At 36.7% G+C, this 19,934-nt stretch overlaps 1 long non-coding RNA gene across 2 annotated transcripts; it reads left to right on the top strand.

Moving 5' to 3' along the window:
- The first annotated feature begins 4,568 nt into the window (after positions 1-4,568).
- LOC110344291 (uncharacterized) lies at positions 4,569-19,315 on the top strand. Of its 2 annotated transcripts, XR_002386773.2 has the most exons (4): positions 4,569-4,737; positions 5,581-5,688; positions 12,221-12,296; positions 17,285-19,315. It is a non-coding gene; the product is annotated as an uncharacterized LOC110344291 (long non-coding RNA). The 2 variants fall into 2 exon arrangements; XR_015451573.1 differs by lacking the exon at positions 12,221-12,296.
- Positions 19,316-19,934: the final 619 nt, after the last annotated feature.

Genomic DNA, 19,934 nt, shown 5'->3' with positions numbered 1-19,934 from the left:
CTGAAAGTCAAAGGATGGAAAACAATACTCCATGCAACAGGAACCTGAAAAAAAGCAACAGTAGCTATCCAATTTGCAGATCAAGGGGTTTCAAGATTAAGAGAGACAAAGAAGAACACTACATCCTTGTAAAGGGAACAATCCAAAAGGAAGAGCCGACAATCATAAATATCTATACAGCAAACACTAGTGGTCCCAACTATATAAAACAAACACTAATGGAAATGAAAAATCAAATAAGCACTTATAAAATAGTAGTGGGGGACCTCAATGTCCCACTGTCACAAACAGTTAGATCAACTAGTTAAAAAAATAAGCAATGAAATACTAGAACTCAATCGAACTCTTGAACAAATGAACTTAACAGATGTTTACAGAGTGTTCCACCCCAAAAAATCAGAATACACATTCTTTTCAGCTGCACAGAGGTCATTCTCCAAAATAGACCACATACTCACTCACAGAACATGTTTAAGTAAGTGCAAAATAATTGATGTTATCCCCTGTATATTATCAGACCATAGTGCAATGAAATTGGAGATCAGTAACAAAAGAAACCACAACAATTTCATAAACACGTGGAAATTGAACAACACACTTCTGAATAACCAATGGGTCATAAAGGAAACTAAAGAAGAAATCAGACAGTTCCTACAATTAAATGACAATGACAATACAACATATCAGAATCTATGGGACACAATGAAAGCAGTCTTATGAGGGAAATTCCTAGCAATGAATACACACATTAGGAAAATAGAGTGAGCCCTATTAACCTGATACTGAACCTCAAGCTCCTAGAAGAAGAAGAGCAAGATAAATCCAAAGCACACACAAGGGAGGAAATTATAAAGATCAGAGGAGAAATCAATGCAATGGAGACTAAGAGAACGATACAAAAAAATCAGTGAAGCCAAGAGTTGGTTCTTTGAAAGAATAAACAAAATTGACAAATCCTTAGCGAATGGTATCAGAAAAAGGAAAGAAAATGCTTAAATCCAAGCAATTAGGAATGAAAAGCATGAAATTACAACAGACCCAGCACAAATCCAGAGGATCATCAATACCTACTTCAAGAACCTATATGCCAAAAAGATGGAAAACACATAAGAAATGGTCTGATTTCTAGATAAGTATGAATTACCAAAGTTGAAGGAAGAAGACCTAAAAATTCTGAACAACCCAATATCAATCAATGAAATTGAAAATGTAATTAAAAACTTATCAACTAAGCAAAGCCCGGGCCCTGATGGCTTCACTGCTGAATTCTACAAGACATTTAGAGAGGAACTGTGGCCACTGCTGTTTAAACTCTTCAATGAAATTGAAAGGGAAGCAATACTCCCTAATTCATTCCTGGAAGCAAGCATCACCTTGATCCCCAAAGCAGAGAAAGACCCAACTGAAAAAGAGAACCATAGGCCAATCTCACTAATGAACATAGATGCAAAAATCCTTAATAATATACTGGCAAACAGAATGCAGAAGATCATCAAGAAAAGCATACACCCTGACCAGGTGGGATTCGTCCCAAGGATGTAGGGGTGGTTCAACATATGCAAATGAATCAATGTATTGCACTATATCAATAGAGCCAAGGACAAAAAACATATGATCATCTCAATAGGTGCAGAAAAAGCATTTGACAAAATCCAACATGCATTTATGATAAAATCCCTACCAAAAATTGGAATAGAAGGTCTCTACCTCAATCTGATAAAAGCAATCTATGAAAATCCAATAGCCAATACCTTACTAAATGGTCAAAAATTGAAATCCTTCACAGTAAAATCAGGAACAAGACAAGGATATCCACTATCACCACTCCTGTTCAATATAGTTTTGGAAACATTAGCCACAGCAATTAGACAAGAGAAAGAAATAAAAGGAATAAAGATAGGAAATGAAGAAGTCAAATTGTCATTATTTGCAGATGACATGATACTCTATATAGAAGACCCCAAGAACTCTACCAAAAGTCTTCTAGACTTAATAACCAAGTTCAGTAAAGTAGCTGGATACAAGGTCAACACCAAAAATCAGCAGCTTTTCTCTACATGAACAACAGACTCACTGAGAGAGTAACAGGGCAAACAATTCCTTTCACAATAGCATCCAAAAAATTCAAATACCCAGGAATCAACCTAACAAAAGAAATCAAAGACCTCTTTTCTGAAAACTATAGCACTCTGAAAAGAGAGATTGAAGATGATATCAGAAAATGGAAAGACATCCCTTGCTCCTGGGTAGGAAGGATCAACATAGTGAAAATAGCCATACTTCTTAAACTGCTATATAGATTCAATGCAATCCCAATTGAAACCAGCAGCACATACTTCATGGACCTTGAGAAACCAATCCAAGAATTCATTTGGAACGAGAAGAGACCTAGAATAGCAAAAGTGATTCTAGGCAACAGAGACTTGGCAGAGGATATTACAACCCTCAACTTGAAACTATACTACAAAGCTACTGTGATAAAAACAGCATGGTACTGGCAAAGAAACAGCCTGGAGGACCAGTGGAACAGATTAGAAGGTGCAGAAACAACACCAGACACACTCAGCCACCTCATCTTTGACAAAGGAGCCAAACACCTTCACTGGAAGAAAGATAGCCTCTTTAATAAATGGTGCTGGTGAAATTGGGTTTCAACTTGCCAAAGATTAAAACTAGACCCGTATCTCTCACCATGGACTAAACTGAAATCCAAATGGATTAAAGATCTAAATATTAAAACAGAAACCCTGAACCAGCTAGAATGGAGGTTAGGTAGAACTCTTGAAGACTGGTGTAGGAAAAGATTTTATGAACAAAACCTCAGTTGCCCATGAACTAGCACAAACAATCCTCAAGTGGGATCTCTTCTTATTAAAAAGCTTCTGCACAGCGAGAGAAACCACGAGCAGTGTGAAGAGACAACCCACAATGTGGGAAAAAAATCTTCACCTGGTCTTCCTCAGACAAAGGTCTACTATCTCGAATCTATAAAGAACTTAAAAAAACAGACCTCCCAAATTTAAAGACCCAATCTGAAAATGGGCATCTGAAATGAACAGAGATTTCTCAGACAAAGAAGTAGAAATAGCAGAGAAACATATGAAAAAATGTTCAACATCACTGGTCATTTGAGAGATGCAAATGAAAACAAAGCTCAGATTCCACTTCACTCCAGAAAGAATGGCTACTATCCCGAAATCAACCAATAACAAATGCTGGCAGGGCTGTGGGAAAAGAGGAACCCTGTTCCACTGCTGGTGGGAGTGTAGACTGGTGCAACCCGTGTAGAAATCAGTATGGAGATACCTCAAAGAACTAGAACTGGAAGTTCCATTTGACCCAGCTATCCCCCTGCTTGGTATCTTCCCCAAAGAGTTAAAAGAATCATGCCACAGTGATATATATGCACTAATATTCATAGCAGCAGAATTTGTAATATCTGAAGCTTGGAAGGAGTCCAATTGCCCATCAAATGGAGAATGGATAAAGAAAATGTGTTTTTTAAAAATAAAATGGAGTACTACTCAGCCATAAAAATGAGAAATTAGAGACATTTGTAGCTAAATGGATGCACATTGAGGCAATACTCTTAAGTCAAATAAATGGAACACACATGTGTAAATACCAAATAGTTTCTCTAGTATGAGAAATTGAAATTGTAAATAAAGACTAAAAGGTATAATAGATAATGTGAATTAGGAAGAAAAAGGGCAAAGTGGAAAGAAGGGAATGGAAGTAATATGAGAAAAAAATGGAAACAAAGTCTTTGTAAATAAGGAGGGGTGGAGGGGTTAAAGGGAGGGCAGGAGAAGGGGGAATAATAAGAACCCAGAGAGATTATGTAAAGGTACAAATTTCCAATGATGAATGTCATTATATTGTATACCTAAAATGTACCAATAAAAGTAATTTTAAAAAATGTAGTTAGTGTTTCAGGCCAAAAGGCTTGGGGTCATGCTTGTGTCTTTCCCCTTTTTTTTCATATTCCACAACGTGTCTATCATGAAATTATCCTTTTTACCTTTCAAGCACATCCAGAATCCAGTCACTTTTCTCTGCCTTCACAATAGACACAGAACTTGGCTGTCATTTTTTCTTGCCTGGGTGAATTATTAGTTTATTAATCTTCTCACCCATCTGCTCACTTCTGCCCTTGTGGACCCCACAGTGTCATTTCAAGCCTCTAGCACTTTCAAATGGAGCTTAGAATGAGGTCCTTCATGTGGCCTCACAACTCTCAGGCCTACCTTTTCCTCCTCAGACCCTCATATTGTTCTCCCCATCCATGCTGGCCTGTTTGCCCGTTCTTTTGCAGACCCATTTTGCTATGGATCCTATGCCACTTGCTCCCTCTGTTTCCTTGTCCAGCCTCTCCCCAAATGGCTGTGTGCTTCACTTTCTTGCTTCCTTTGTGCCCTTGCTCACATGCCACCTGCTCAGAGAGACCTGGCCATCTTCTTTAAAATTTACCTCTGGCTCCATCTTTCTTGTCTCTCTTCCCTGGTTTAATTTTCTGTTATATTAATTGCTATTTGTGACATATTTTCTTATTTATTGTCTGTCTCCCCAGATAGAGTACAAACTCCTTGGGAACAGAGTGTTTTTTATGCTGCTATGTGCCTAGTGCCTAGAGTAGTACCTGGCATAGAGTAGGACTCACTACATATTTGATGAGTGGATGAATGACTGTCTCCTGTACCTTATTTCTGGAGCCACAACCTGCCCTTGTTATAACAGGTATGTTCCTAACCATGACTTTGAAGTTTATGTCTTAACAGCTTAATCTGGTCCAGACCCATATTGGCTCCTGTCACTGTTGCCCTTCCTGACCACACAACACTGAAGTCTCTTCTGGAGGCTCAATCTTGTAAAGGGCTTCCTCTTTCTACCAGTAACCTCTAAGGTTGACTGCTGGCTGCCTGCCTTGGTCACTTTATATGATCTGATCTCAGGGGTCCTCTTATCTTCATCTCCTAAATAGCATGGATCCCTGTTATTGTTCACTACACACCTGGTTTCTTGTAGAAAGCATGGTCTGCTGTTTGGCACTTCGGTTTCGAGGTGTCCTGGGTTCTGTGAATCTGCCATTATCTGTCCAACTGAAGTACAATATACAATCACATTTTCTTTTTATATTCAAATTAGCTAATTGAGTCTCCATCTTATTATCTATTGTGAAAAGACGTTTCTTTTATCTGTATGCTTTGTCCCATGATGACAAAGATCTCATTCAATCCGAAGATTCCCATAAAGAAAAAAAAAAGAAACCTAGAAATTACTGAGTTAACTTTGGAAGCCTGGGTTGCTGTCATTGCCACATGGTGTCACTGTTGAAGCATTGGCAGTCTGGCAGACTATTTTGGCCCTTCTCTCCTGACCAGAGGGCTGCAGTTACCTGGTACTGAGTAGGTGGCATGTCACCATTGGCATCAGGAAATTTAGTTATCATAAGTGTCCCCATCCTGTTGGCTCTGGGTGTGTGTGTTAAAGTTAGCAATCTTTTTCTTTTTGTAACATTCTCATTTCAGTTTACTCTTTTAAAGTGATGTGAGTTTTCTGATTGGCCCTTACATATTCCAGATGAAGGAAAAGGTGGGAGAAACCAATCATCTGGAAGACCCTCTGAGATGCCTTGGAGTCACACACCATTGTTCTTATTGACAGATCAGTCCTGAGTCTCCAATAAAGGTGAGCATAATCTTGCTAAGAGATGTTCTCTTCTGAAGTGTGATCAGAGCTCTGAGCCTAGGTTTGCTTGGCAAGGTGCAATTATTCTTTATTTCTCTTCAGAGTTTAAATGACCCCTATAATTGGTAGGCATTACAGTCACAAAATGAACTGAAGCAGAGAAGATAAAAGGCCATAACCCTGGAAAACAGTGAGAATCTTTCTTCTTTGGTGTCACCTTCAACTCATACTTGATAATTTTGTAAGGCTCTGTTACCCTGAAGCAATTTCCGTATGACTCAGAAAAAGCCCCTAGGCTCTTGCTACCCAACTTTAGGTCACTAAAATGCTCGAGCGAACTTCCCAGTTCCTGTCTGTTGAATGAAGATAACACTAAATGGAGAGAGAAACTTATGTAGAAGGCATGTCTGGGTCAGGCATACACATGCCACAGAAACTGTTGCGTCCAAAGAGAAATATTATCATTTTACAAAGCCTTCATATGGACATATTCAAGGATCGCAAATTCTCTTGTATTTTGATATTTTTCTTGATTTGCTTCTAGTATTTATACATAAAAATCACTTGATTATACAAACACACAAATTATATGTTTGTGCTTTTGATATCTTACAGTGCATCCAGGGATGTGGGCAAGTCCCTAGGTGGAAAAAACTAAACAACATTTCTTATCCTTTAAAGCTAGAATACCTGCTTTGTAGGGATTTGTGTTGCTTTTGTTTTCTGAAATGGAAGTAAGAACAAAAATAAAGGAGAATTTTGTAAGAACAAAAGTAATGGAGAGTCTAAAGTTCTTAATCCTGAAAGGCTCTTTGAACAGGGTTTGTTTTGTCCAGTGATCTCACTTTTATGGAACCCCAAAGGCATTCAGATTTTTAATTCAGATAGACAGTGTTACTAATGTCATGACAATGACTCTAGTACCCTCTATACTTAGTTATAAGATTGTTATTCTTTTTGACTTTACTAATTCGTACATTTTCTACCAATTAATAATTTTTTTGTTTACTTCTTTTTGAAGATAATAGTGTAGAAATATTTTTCATTTACTAACTGGGTTTTACTTGAAATACCTACTTCATTAATTTTCCCAATACCATATACGTCATAACATTAATAACTGAATGTCATGGGTTGTCTGGCTTTGATGATAAACCAGACAATCAAGTGGTTATTGCCATTTATAAAGTTATTCTTCAACCTCACCAATAAGCTAATTCTAACTTTCCTTCTTGATTATGCAGAAAGGTAGGACAGACACTTATGGATTTGGTAATAGAAATTAGAATTTAGAGTCTACATATTCTCAAATCCACTCTATACAGTATGCCCAAAGAAAAATTGATGGAATGAGGTAGCTCACTAAAACAAATTCAGACTGTCAGCATTCCTATTTCTGGCTAAAATTCAAAGGACTAAAACATTTAAAAAAGGCTCTGGAGTCTATTTCAAAGTAATAAAAATAACTCCTTTCTCTAAAGATTAAGAACATTAACCATCTGTGATGCTTGCTGGAACTCTGGGTTTGCGTTTATAAGAACATACCAGGGATCATAAACTCAAATGTCTTCAGGACCAGGTCAGCAATACTAATTTTGGCTTGTGAGGACAGAGGTGAGCTGGCGAGTTATCATATCATCTAGAAGGGGCAGCTGCTCCTCAGATCTTGCCAGTTGTTATCATTTGGAAATGTGGACCTGGCCTTGTTAGAGCTATTATCTTTTCAAGAGAAACCATAAATCCAGATTTGTATGAGGAAGTTCTTGTATTCTTGGCCTGCTCTTTCCCGGGCTGTTTTATTTTATCTTAGATACTATCTCTGCATCTTAAACAGCTATCACCAGGGAAACAATAATATCTTGACACTGGTTATGTGAGTCAATAATTCAAACTTTTTCTAAGGGTAGCCAATGGAGAGGGACTGGCATATTATTCAATTATCTTTGATAGAAGAGAAACTATAAAAAATAATATAACACAATTCCTGAATGAATGTAGTTGCATAATTAAATAGTATAAAACCAATTAACCACTAATTGCTAAACTGATTAACATGTGTAAAGGATTATATAATTTGGGGCACCATCCAATGCTCTACATATAATTTCTTGGCCAAATGTCACTGTAATTAATAATTAGAACAGTACAGACCTTGAACTCATCACAGACATAAAAGATACAGAGCCAAATCACAGTCTTTGATTTTTTGATCCTCTTGGACCTAAAGTCTCTTTAGTTAGAAAAGATTATACTCCTCTTTTGCCTTGGGTTCCTCTGTAGTGAGCAATATCTGTTTACAAAGTATCTTCATTGATGAACAGGCTCTTATAAATGCAATTAAATGCATTTGCATGCATTTCTCAATTAATCTCATCTACTTGTTCCAAATTCCTAACACATACAACCTTAGTGAGTCAGATGACTTCTTTGTTCCTGAGCTCTAACACAGAGGTACTGGTCTTATAAATTTCCAAGGCTCACCTCAGAATTTTGGCCAATATATTGTATCCTTTGATTAGGATACAGCTCTGTCATTTCCCTACATTGGTGACTAAAGGTCTGAGAAGTTTTGCTCCTCTTCCTCTTTCTCCATGCTCCCAGTGAATAGTTTATGGCACCTTTGTTAGCCATACTATTCTTTGTGGGACGCATGTGCATATGTGTTGGTCCAGTAACAAAACTCTTCAAAAATAAGAATAGCAACTATATTTATATTCCCAGAATGTAGTACAGTTATTGGCACATAATAGGCCCACAGTGATTGAATAAACTCTTGGACTGGTCTTTCTGATTTCATCAAATTATTTTTTCTTTGTATAATTTTACAACAACGTTGAAAAGGTGAGTTTTTAAAATTTTTATTTATTTATTTATTTATTGGTACCGGGGATCGAACTCGGGTCCTTGTGCTTGCGCAGCAGGTGGTGAAACCACTGAGCTAAATCCCCGGCCCAAGGTGAGTTTTTTTTAAAGATCCAAATCATTATGAAAAAGAATAATAAGTTTGGTTTCTCACTCAAATTCCACACTATACATGTACCATATATACATGGTTACATGTATAGATATACTCTATACACATTTTTTTTATACACATTTTTAAATATTCATGTCATTGACTAGGAAAAACATAGTGAATTTACCAATAGAAGCTAATGGGTCAATCCTTGAGTCTGGGTTTCAGAATTAACTGCACATGCTAAACAATATTCTCATATATATTTCATGTCCAGTACCATGTAGTTTCTTCTTTAGGAACTGTTATGTAAATATAGAATAGGCCCTGAATATGGCAAGTTATGGTTATTGTTTACACAATTTAAGATATTCCAATTTTGAGCCTGGTTAAGAAGTTTTTCAACATGAAGAAGTCTCATGTTTCCCACAGGGATATTAATCCAGAGAAAAGTACATCTTTAGGCCAAAAATCACTGAAAATTCACTTAGAGATTCCTCAGCCAATTCATCTTAGGCAGAAAAATCTCCTAAAAGGAACATTTATGCTACAACTTTTATATTATTAAGCTTTATGTGTTTAATAAATATAAAGAAGTATATTCAAAGGGCCAGGAATTTAGTTCAGTGGCACCATGCCTGCCTCAGAAGCACAAGGTTCAGAGTTTGATCCCCGTACAAAAATAAACAAACAAAAAAAACAACAACAAAAAAGAAGTATATTCAAGCTTCTAAAAGTGGAATACATAGAATGTAATTTACATTGCTAATTAGCCAAGGTTTTGTTTAACTTATAGTGGTTTGACTTGGGATCATAATATGTAACCAATTAGACTGTAAGACCCTTTCCAAAGAAACCTAGATCCAGTATCTAATACCCAGATTTCTCTTGCCTAATTCTATTGACCAGAAGCCATCTAGTTATCACATTCAGAAAGCTCTGGAATCTGCAATTCAAATTTTCAGGATTTGTGTTTTTACCAGGAAGTAGATTATTCTAATTTACTGGTCCAAAGAGATAACAAAGAAACACAGGCAGAAATACTCTTTTATTGTTTGACCACCATAATACTTATCCATGAATGAACAAAGAAAGGTTTTACTTTAATAACACTAGTAACTATATTTGGGCCACTTGTCTTCTCTACAAGGAATGGTCTTTTTAAAAATTATTTTTTACTTCTTTTTTTTTTTTGGTACCGGGGATTGAACTCGGGTCCTTGTGCTTGCACAGCAGGCGGTGAAACCACTGAGCTAAATCCCCGGTCCTTAAAAATTATTTTTAATTGGTTTGTAGTAATTACACATATTTATGGGTGTGTTACTATGCATACTTACTGTGTGTTGTTTTGATATACATATATAATGTATAATAATGGAATCATGGTAATTAGCATATCCATTAGCTCAAATATTTATCATTTCCTTGTGCTGAGAAAATTAAAAATTCTTTCTTTTACCTATTTTGAAATATACAATAAATTGCTGTCAACTGCAGTTACCCTTCTGTGCAGTAGAACACTAGACCTTATTCCTCCTATCTAACTATATTTTTGACGTCAATACCAACATCTATCTCCTCTGCCTTTCACATCCTCTGGTAACCACTGTTCTCTCTACTTCTATGAGATAAATTGATTAAGCTTTGCATATGAGTGAGAACATGGAGAATTTATCTTTCTTTGTCTAGCTTATTTCACCTAACACAATGTCATATGTGCTAGCACAGGAAGAATGGTTATCTGATGATACTTTACCACAGGGCTTGCTGAGAAGAAATTTATCAACTTGCATAGCCTCAGAAACAACTTCCATTTAATCTCATCACAGTTACTTAAGACAGTGAGGTTCAGCTGTAAGATCTAGAACTTCAGAGTTTGGGAAGCTTTTTGGTGCTGTTACTGCTGGGGAATGGGACAAAGAGTGAGCAGAGTGTGGTACTCTGTGTGCCCTCTAGCATTCTCATAAAGAACACAAGGTCTGTCTGAGGCCGAATGACCAACAGTCTCCAAGGCACCTACTGTCATTTCTCAGGGTTATAGAGAAGACTGGCTTTGGCTTCTTTCCCTAATGTGTTTAAAAAAATCAATCTGTAAAACAGCTTGGTCAGATAAAAAAATGGTTCTTAAAAGGACTCACAGGTAAATGGTTAATAACTTGCCTCTATCAAACAGTTATCTATAATTATTTCCACTTACATATAACTTCTGTATTTTACAACAAATTGTACTTAGGTTACTCAGTTTAATTTAAATCAAAGATATTCAAAGTCTAGTCTTTTCCCTCAAAGTCTTACCTCTATAAAGATGAACTCACAGACCTGTAGACCCTTTTATTTAAATATATTTTCAGAGTGGCTTTTGGTGACCCTCCTGAACGTTTATCTTAGTGTGCTTGTTGTTAGTAGGTAATGTCAAAGATTCTGGCTGTCAAGGGCACCATTATGGCCTTGTTTACCACCATCAGAGATTCTGTAGTGAGTAAGGTCCCATTTAGATTTAGGATTCAGGCATTTCCTTTGATGAGGTAAACAAACTCTTTCTGGATACCACTGGATGTTAATTATCTGGCAGGAATTAACTACAATAATTACAAACTGATTCTTAGGAAAAAATTAGATCTATAAGGATGAACATTACTTCCTAACTCAGGGAAATCAAGGGAATGTCATAGTGCAAGTCTCATTTAAACAAAACAAAGCAAATCAACCCTCTTCTGTGAGGCAGCCCACCTGCCTTCATCTGCTGATGTTTCCCTTTCCATTTCTCTCTGTTCCTCTGGTCTCCTCCCCTCCTGTACTCCATCTTCCTCTATTTGCACTGTTTATTTTAGACCCAGTCTTTGCTGTTTACCCAAAAAATATTCAAGGAATTCATGTTCTTCCCCTCACCTGGCAGGCTCCCTTCTTTGGCTAAGGACCATGGTTTTGAAATCAGATAGAGCTGGGTTCAAATCCCAACTTCACCTCTTATTAACTTTGTGACATTTAGCAAGTTTATTTTTTTAGGTTTGAAATTTGTAATTCTCTCCTAAATATAAAATTTGCTTAAACAAAATCAAATTATTCTTAATGATCCCTTGAAAACTGGGTATAACACTTATTTTCTTAAAAGCCTTTTAAAAAAAAATCCAAGCTTCAGTTTTCTCATCTGTAAAAATGGGTAAATATGAATGTATCAGAGGACTATTGTAAAGATTAAATAGGATAAATTATGTTATGTTTAAAACAGTGTGAGGCGGTTAGTTCCTCATAAAATTGATTTGAAAAATATTCTACCTTTCTGAATTTTTACTTCATTCATGAAGCATTGTTCCATTGATGGCTTTGCTACAGCAGAAAGTGCACTGGATTAAGAGGCTCATGGTTTGGTCTGGACTCCTGGCTCTGTCATGCACTAGCTGGGCTTTGAGGGAGTCATTTAGCACTTTGGAGCCCTGGCTGTCTTACATAAGACAAGAATAAGTGGTGGTCATTACTTTGGGATGTTGATTAAATAAGGTGATTTTTATGGAAGACTTACTCTGTGCTAGGTCCTGTCTGAAATTGTTAACATGTGTACATTAATCTCATTTAAAGGTAGTTACTGCTCCTGTCTCTATTGCTCTGATGAGGACACTGGTTCAGAGAGGTTGTGCTTCTTGAATCCATAGAAGTAAGATCTGAACCTAAGTGGAGGTGACCCCAACATATGTGCCTGTGAACAGTGAAGCATGTTATAGGGAAGGGTTTCTATGCTAGCCTGTTGTCCTAGTGAAAGAGCAGGGTATTGTTACACACTTGCCATTACCGAACAGCTTTGTGTGTCAGCTTCTGCTTCTTTTCCAGAGAGACTGTTAACTTCTTTAGAGCATATGGCATGCTTTTGTGTTTGACCTGTTCTCTTTTCCCCAGTACCTAGAACAGCACTGAATTATAATAGATATTTAATAGATTTCCTGCTGATTTAAATGTGCACTCTTTACCTTTCCCTCCTCACTAGGGTTTTCTTGAAACCTTTCATGTTTATGTTAAGCAGTAATGTCTGAATATAGTTGTCAACAGCAATAACATGATAATAATAACATTATAGCTAAGAGCGGCTGAGGACATACTTCGTAACTTTGTACTAGGCAATTTCTATGGATTATGTAACTTACCCTTCTCAACAATCCTATGACTTACATACTATAATTTACTTATTTTATAGATGAGGAAACTGAGGGACAATTTTGTAACTTGACTAATGTTACAGTACTAACACAAGGTACAGCTTAGAAGCCCTGATCTGAAGCTATTGTTTGATTTCAGAGTTTGTATTCTAAACTATTGAAAATAGACATAAGAAGGCCATGACATTGGTTGATCACCTTCTAATTTTTTTGTTTTACAACACTTAACAACTAAAATTATTTTTTATAATTACAACTATAAATATAAATAAAATATACATAAAACTTATCATTTTAACCATTTGAAGCACACCATTTAAGCTTCTTGGCATTAAGTACATTCCTGTTGTTATGCAGCTGTCGGCCATCAGCACCAACCATTTCATTATCCCACACTGAAAGTCACTTAACAATAACCTCCCTTTCCCCTGCGTCTCAGTCTGTAAATACATTTACCTCCATGGTGTAAATTTGATCTTTTCAGCTCTTGAGAATTTCAGTCTGAGAATATTTATCAGAGAGCCCTGTGCAGAGTTTGAACCTCTCTATCTTAGTGCAGCTCTGGGCCTTGGGACCATCTTAGTACTTTCCTCCTGATATCAGGAGACCTGGCCATGCCATGTCCATATTTTATATGTGTCCCCTTTATCTCTTTTATTTTTCTTTGAATTTTTAAAAACAGAGACTGAGATGGTAATCTCATACTATTTCCTACAGTCTAATTTTACTGATTTCATGTTTGAATGTTTTGTTAGATACATGACTCTATTTCCTACAGAGATGTGGTCCTTAGAGATAAAGGCACAATCAGATTCAGGAAGCATAAAAAGTCTCACTGGCTTCTTTTGTGGTGTCACTGCCACTGATAATCATGGTCTAGCTCCTGGGTGAGGATGTCAAATCATGCAGAGCCTGAGTCACTTTCCAAGTCCTCAAAGAAGGCAAGTGGCAGAGCTCAAACTCAACACAAGGTCTCTTGAAGTCCAACCCTGTGCATTGTACACTACAGAGTCACACTGAAAACAGAGCTGTAATGTCTTGGTGAAACTCACACAGATTTTTTTATTTACTATTGACTCAAGTATCTGACTCTTGCTTTTTTGTGCCCTCTGTTTGGAAAACATGAGCTATGTTTCTTTTTATTGGTTCTGTAGTATGCAATGTTATTTATGACAGCAGAAGTTTTGTGTGACTACAAAGTAGACAGAAAAGGCTAACTTCTAACTTATTTTAGAAGGGTGGCACTATTTAAAGTCAGTTCTGTATTTAATAAGCACCTTCTTTGTGCTTGGTGATGTGACTATATAAATAAAAAAAGAGCAAGTAACATCTCTGCTATTGAAGAGCTCCCAAGATTTTTTGTGGAATCTTATGTTTGGGAGGAACTATTACTAGGCACCTAATTAGTGGCAGTAAAAAGAATTGTCTCTGAGTGTGAAGATGAGCAGTAAAGTTTTACTTGTGTTCTTTCCCAGCTCTTTGAGAATGGGAAGGCAGTTTAACCATGGGTCTTAGTTTACTAATCTATAAAAGAGGACGTGTTCCACAATGTGGTTATGAGGTTTAGATAAAATATGATTGTGAAGAATACTATAGCATTGATACTATTACATAATCTCACAAAACAGAGAAGACCTTACTTTAAAAGTAGGAGGGATACTTTTGAGAAACTACAATTTTATGATCTTTTCCTATGATCCAAATCTCTGACTTTTACCCATTGATCTAGGTCATTGTTTTCCAGTATAAATGTAAATCCCTTTCCCCTGACAGCCCTTCAGATATTTGAAGACAGCCATCAAAGTGTTTCTATTTTCTAGGAAAAACATCCCCATCTCATTCAATCATTCTCCAAGGCCACGGTTCTAGGCTTGTTTTTTTTTACAATTAATTTTATTGGTACTGTTTTTTTTGGTTTTTTGAGACAGGGTCTCACTGTAGTTCAGGCTGTCCTTGGACTCACTATGTAGCTCAGGCTGGTCTTGAACTCACAGCGATCCTCCTGCTTCAGCCTCCTGAGTGCTGGGATTACAGATGTATGATGTATGCCACCATACCCGGCACTTACTGGTACATTTTTGATCATATTCATCATAGGGAATTTGTACATGTGTATAATGTATCTTAATTCATTTTCCCCCCTTCCCTTCAATCCCTTTTCCCCTCTCCATTTACAAAACTTTGTTTCTATTGTTTTCTTTCCATTCTTTTTTATTTTTTTATCCCTATTCCTTCCTTCCCCTCCCCCTCTCCCCTCCCTTGTTCCCCTTCCCAATTGTACATTTTCTTCCAACTTTCCAATATCTGTCATCCATTTTGATCCTTATTTACCCTTTTGGTTTCTCACACAAGAGAAACAATGTGATATTTAAACAGGTGTGCTCTATTTCACTCAAAATTATATTCTCAAAGTGTATCTGTTTACCTAAAAATGTCTCAAGTTTATCCTTCTTTATAGTAGAGTAGTACTCCATTGTATAAAAAATGACATCTTTATCCATTCATTGGTTGTTAGGCATTTGGGCTGTTTTCAAGATTTAGCTATTACAAATTATGCTGCTATAAACATGGGTATGCATATATCGCTGTGGTATGAGGCTTTTAATTCTTTTGAGAAGACACCAAGAAGGGGCACGGCTGGGTCAAATGGACCCTCTAGTTTTAGATTTTTGAGGAATCTCCACACTGATTTCCACAGTGGTTGCTCTGGTCTACATTCTCACCAGCAGTGGAGAAGGGTTCCTTTTTCCCCCCCAGCCTGGCCCACATTTGTTATTGGTTGATTTCTTTTTTTTTTTTTTCATCTCATTTTATTTATTTATTTTTTTCCTTATGATAGTCCTTCTTTCTGGAGTGAGATGTTAATTTGCATTTCTTGGATGACCAGTGATGTTGAACAATTTTGCATATATTTATTTACTGTTTGTACTTCTTCATGTGAGAAGTGCCTATTCATCCCAGATGCCCGTTTTTGGATTGGTAGACTAGTGGCTTTTAATGTAGGACCCACAGAGTAATAACCTATGAGATTTTAAATCATGGATATTTTAAAAAAATCATCTAGGTGATTCTTAAATTCTTAAGTATCATAGTAGCTTAAATTGTTCTGGAAACTTCTCAAACATGCCAATATCCCTCCTAAACTCTGACCCACTCATACAAACAAAAATTACATATATATATATATATATATATATATATATATATATATATATAGACCAGTTGAATCAGTTTGGGTATGCTAGGTATTATAGAACAACACAAAAGATGATGATGGTTTAAACACAATGGAAGCTTATTTCTGGCTCATATGAATTTAAAATGGACATTCCTGAGTGGCAGGTGGCCCATTAAGCATTGGCATAGGGAACCATATTTATTGCTACTTGCAGTTCTACCATCTTTAAAACATGACTTTAGGGTACTTGTGCTCAACTACATCAAATTGGGGCAAACAGAAGAGCACAGAGCACATGGGAGTTCATAGGGAACTGTGTCATTGATCATCACTTTAGCTCCTAAAACCACAAGACTACATTAACTGTAAGGAAGACTGGGAAATGGGTAAAGGAGGAAGAGAAATTGGGTCTGGAAGACAGATGGGCCATCTTTACTGTCACAGAGTAGAATATAACTTTCCCTGATATTATAAATCACCTATTAATAAGCTGATAGCATTTAAACTGACTGGATGACAGAAGACACAGTAAACAAAATTAGAAGACAGGGATAGACTTGATGAAAACTTTTTTAACATCTCAGCATTTTAGGCAACTATGACACTCTGTTGACTCATACAGAAGCAATAGTCAACTAAAGAGGTTTAGTCCTTTTCAAATGAAATGTTAAGTCAAATGGCCCCTCATTCTATAATCACCTTTGCTTTTTAAAATCTAACACCAGGAGTTTATACAGTATCATATTAATACAGGCCTGTCATTCTAAATCTTTCAAGCTATTACCTATTTTGTTAGATAGCTTGGTAGCACTTATGCCATGTACAGAGAAAAGGTGCAATGTGTGTTATATAAAAAAATTGGTAAAATACTAATTTCCATGTACTTAGCATTTATGATTTTTTTCTGGGTACTCTATTAAACTCTTCACCTGCTTTGAGATTTTAAATTTCCACCAAAAAAATCATTAAGTAGATATGATTATCTTCACTTTAAAGATGGAGAAATTAAAACTTACAGAGGGAATATAATTTGTTCAAACACATGTGACTAGTAACTGTCAAAGTCAAGATTCAAACTCAGATATGTCTCACTCCAAAGATGGATATTTAATTATTCTTTTATATCACCTCCTGCACAGGCAATCTCTTTCAGGAAAAACAAACAAAATAGGGAGAGAGAAAATGTGATGAATGTAATCACGGAAGATTTTATGGAAGTAAGATTTGTTATGACCCTAAATAGAGGTAGGTTTTAGACAGACAGAAGGGAAGGTGAAGGCCCAGAGTTTACTAACATACTGCTTTTTCTCTAAGGAGACACAACCATCTATAAACAACAATATTTTGAGCCTTGGCAGAGAAGGATGATAAAAAATGAAGATTCTGAGGAGCAGAAATTTCTTACATCAAGTTACCACAGTGGCGACCACATGTTCTGATCCTCTTCAAGGCATGTTTATTGGAAGATTTTGTTTTTCTGTAAAGGTACATTTTCATTGCCTACTTGAGGAGACTTAAAAATCCATAACTGAGTGTAGGAACTACTCATGTAGGAAGCCACTTGCATAGATATGTGTTAGTTATGTTATTGATGGACAACCTGCTGATTTCTGGAGCTGTGTCTCCACTTGGTGGGAGGTACTGGAATTACAATACATTCACAAGTTTCATTTGGGTAGAATAATTGGCTTTAAAATCATTCAGCTGCTTGTAGGAAGCAAGGAGGCAACACCATCAACAGCCAGGATGCAGTTACCTGAATCCTTATTGCAGTTGCCTTATTGCAGTGAATTACTTAAGATATATTGATTTCTTCCCCATAGAACTATATTGTTTTCCTGCATATACCATTATGAGCATTGATTGGAAAACATCAATACTGTTCCATTTAAATGCTGTTGTACTTCTCAAGAGGTATTTTCTTTATTTGACTATATATTAAAGAAAAGGTAAACCTCATTTGGAATGTATTGACATCAATTTAAGGGGCAGGTATTTGGAGGGAGGAATAAAATATGGAAATTTCAAAACTTTTCCACAGATATAAATCATTCACATATATAATTCATATAGAAAAATATAATGGTATTGATTATAGTTTAAGTTGTTATTGCAGTTAGGATATATCAGCTCTGTAGCTTTTATGAATCATTATCTTCTAATCCTTAGTACAAGGCATGGATTAACATGTTATCAATCACTTGGTTTAGAAATAGAGATGAGGATTTGTCCGCTCAGAATTACCCATGGCCCTTTGAAAATGAAATCTGGAACTGGAGACAAGATGCAGTAATTTTATCACATTAGTGATTCATAGTAACACCAAAAGCAAATTTAGGTGTCTTAAAAGGGCACCTTGCTTGGCATCAGGGAAAGACAATAGTCACAGTAGGTTTAAAAAATTGTTTTCTTTATTGGGCAGTTATGGGAAGTGAAGTGTCAGTAATTGGTAAATAGTCTAAGAGTCTTAGATTCAGTTAGGGCTTTAAATACATGAATTGCTTTTGAAAAACAGGGTATCACTTTCCCAATTGACAGAGGATGCTATGGCTTGAATGTCTCCTCTAAGGCTTGTGTTGAAATTTAATCACCATGTTGACAGCATTGAGAAGCAAGATCTTAAGAAGTGGTTAGGTCATGGGGACTCTGTCCTTCTGAATGCATTGCTGCCCATGTCAGTGGAGTGAGTTTGTCATGAAAAGTAAAATTTGATTTTCTCTGGGTTTCATGGTACTGGCTTGCCCTTCAGCATGTAATGACATGGCACGGAAGCCCTTGTCAGGTACCTGTGCTGTGTTCTCAGACTTCCCAGTCAAATAAACTTCATTTGTTTATAATTTTCCAAGTCTGTGTACTCCTATTAGAGCAACAGAAAATAGACTTAGATAGAAGGTGTGTGTGGTTGGGGATGGGTATTTAGGTAACTTGCCTGGGGTCACATTGCTATTGAGATATGGACCCTCTAGGAATGTTCCCACATCCTATCCTTCCAAACTACTTCATTTATGTTCATATTGGATAAGTCAGGGTTCTCCAGAAAAAGAATACTAAAATTATATTGAGGCAAGTACAGATATCGATAGATGTAGAGACATATACATATAATAGGAGACTTTTAGGACTTGACTTTCCAATAATGGTGACAAAGCAATACCACATTTTGCCATTTGTAAGCTGAAAGACCAGGAAAGCTCATGGTGTAATTCAGCCTGAGAACCAAGTAGACCACTGGTGTAAGTCCTGGAGTGTGAAGGCCAAAGAACCAGGAGGTCTGATGTCTGAGGGCAGAAGATGGATGTCCTAGCTCAAGAAGAGAGAACAAGTTTGCATTTCTCCACTTTTTGTTCTATCCAGCCCACAATGGATTAGATGACATCAATCAATTTTGATGAGGATGGTCATCTTTTCTCAGCCCACCAATTCAAACACTAATCTATTCTGGAAACATTCTCACAGATCCACTCAGACATAATGTTTATCAGCTATTTAGGAATCCCTTAGCCCAGTCAAGGTGACCCATAAAATTAACCATTGAATACATCTTGGTTACTTTTTCATTGCTGGGACACAATACTCGGCACCCACAACTTAAAGGAGGAAAGGTTTATTTTGGATCACATTTTGTAGAGGTTTCAGTTCATAGTTGTCTGGATCCAAGGCAAAACACTATGGCAGCAGGGCATGGCAGAGAAGGCTTTTGCATGGATTGGCAGGCAAAGCAGGGAGAGAGAGATCAAGGGGGAGTGGGGAAGAGATGGGCCAGGTCACGCCCCCCAGTGACGCACCTCTTCTGATCAGATTTCACTTCCTAAGAGCAAGTCAGCTTTAAGCCTCCATAATCTAATCACCTACCAAAAGCCCCACCTATGGGTGCATGAGGCTTTGGGGTACATTTTAGATGTAAACTATAACAACACACCTCCTTCATTTTAGCAAAAAAGGAAAATGCTTAGCAAAAATAAAA

Source organism: Heterocephalus glaber, unplaced genomic scaffold, assembly GCF_053883595.1.
Source record: "Heterocephalus glaber isolate CG9 unplaced genomic scaffold, H.glaber_assembly_v1.0 deba00001429, whole genome shotgun sequence".
NCBI lineage: Eukaryota > Metazoa > Chordata > Mammalia > Rodentia > Bathyergidae > Heterocephalus > Heterocephalus glaber.
This window is presented reverse-complemented; position numbering and strand designations above follow the sequence as displayed.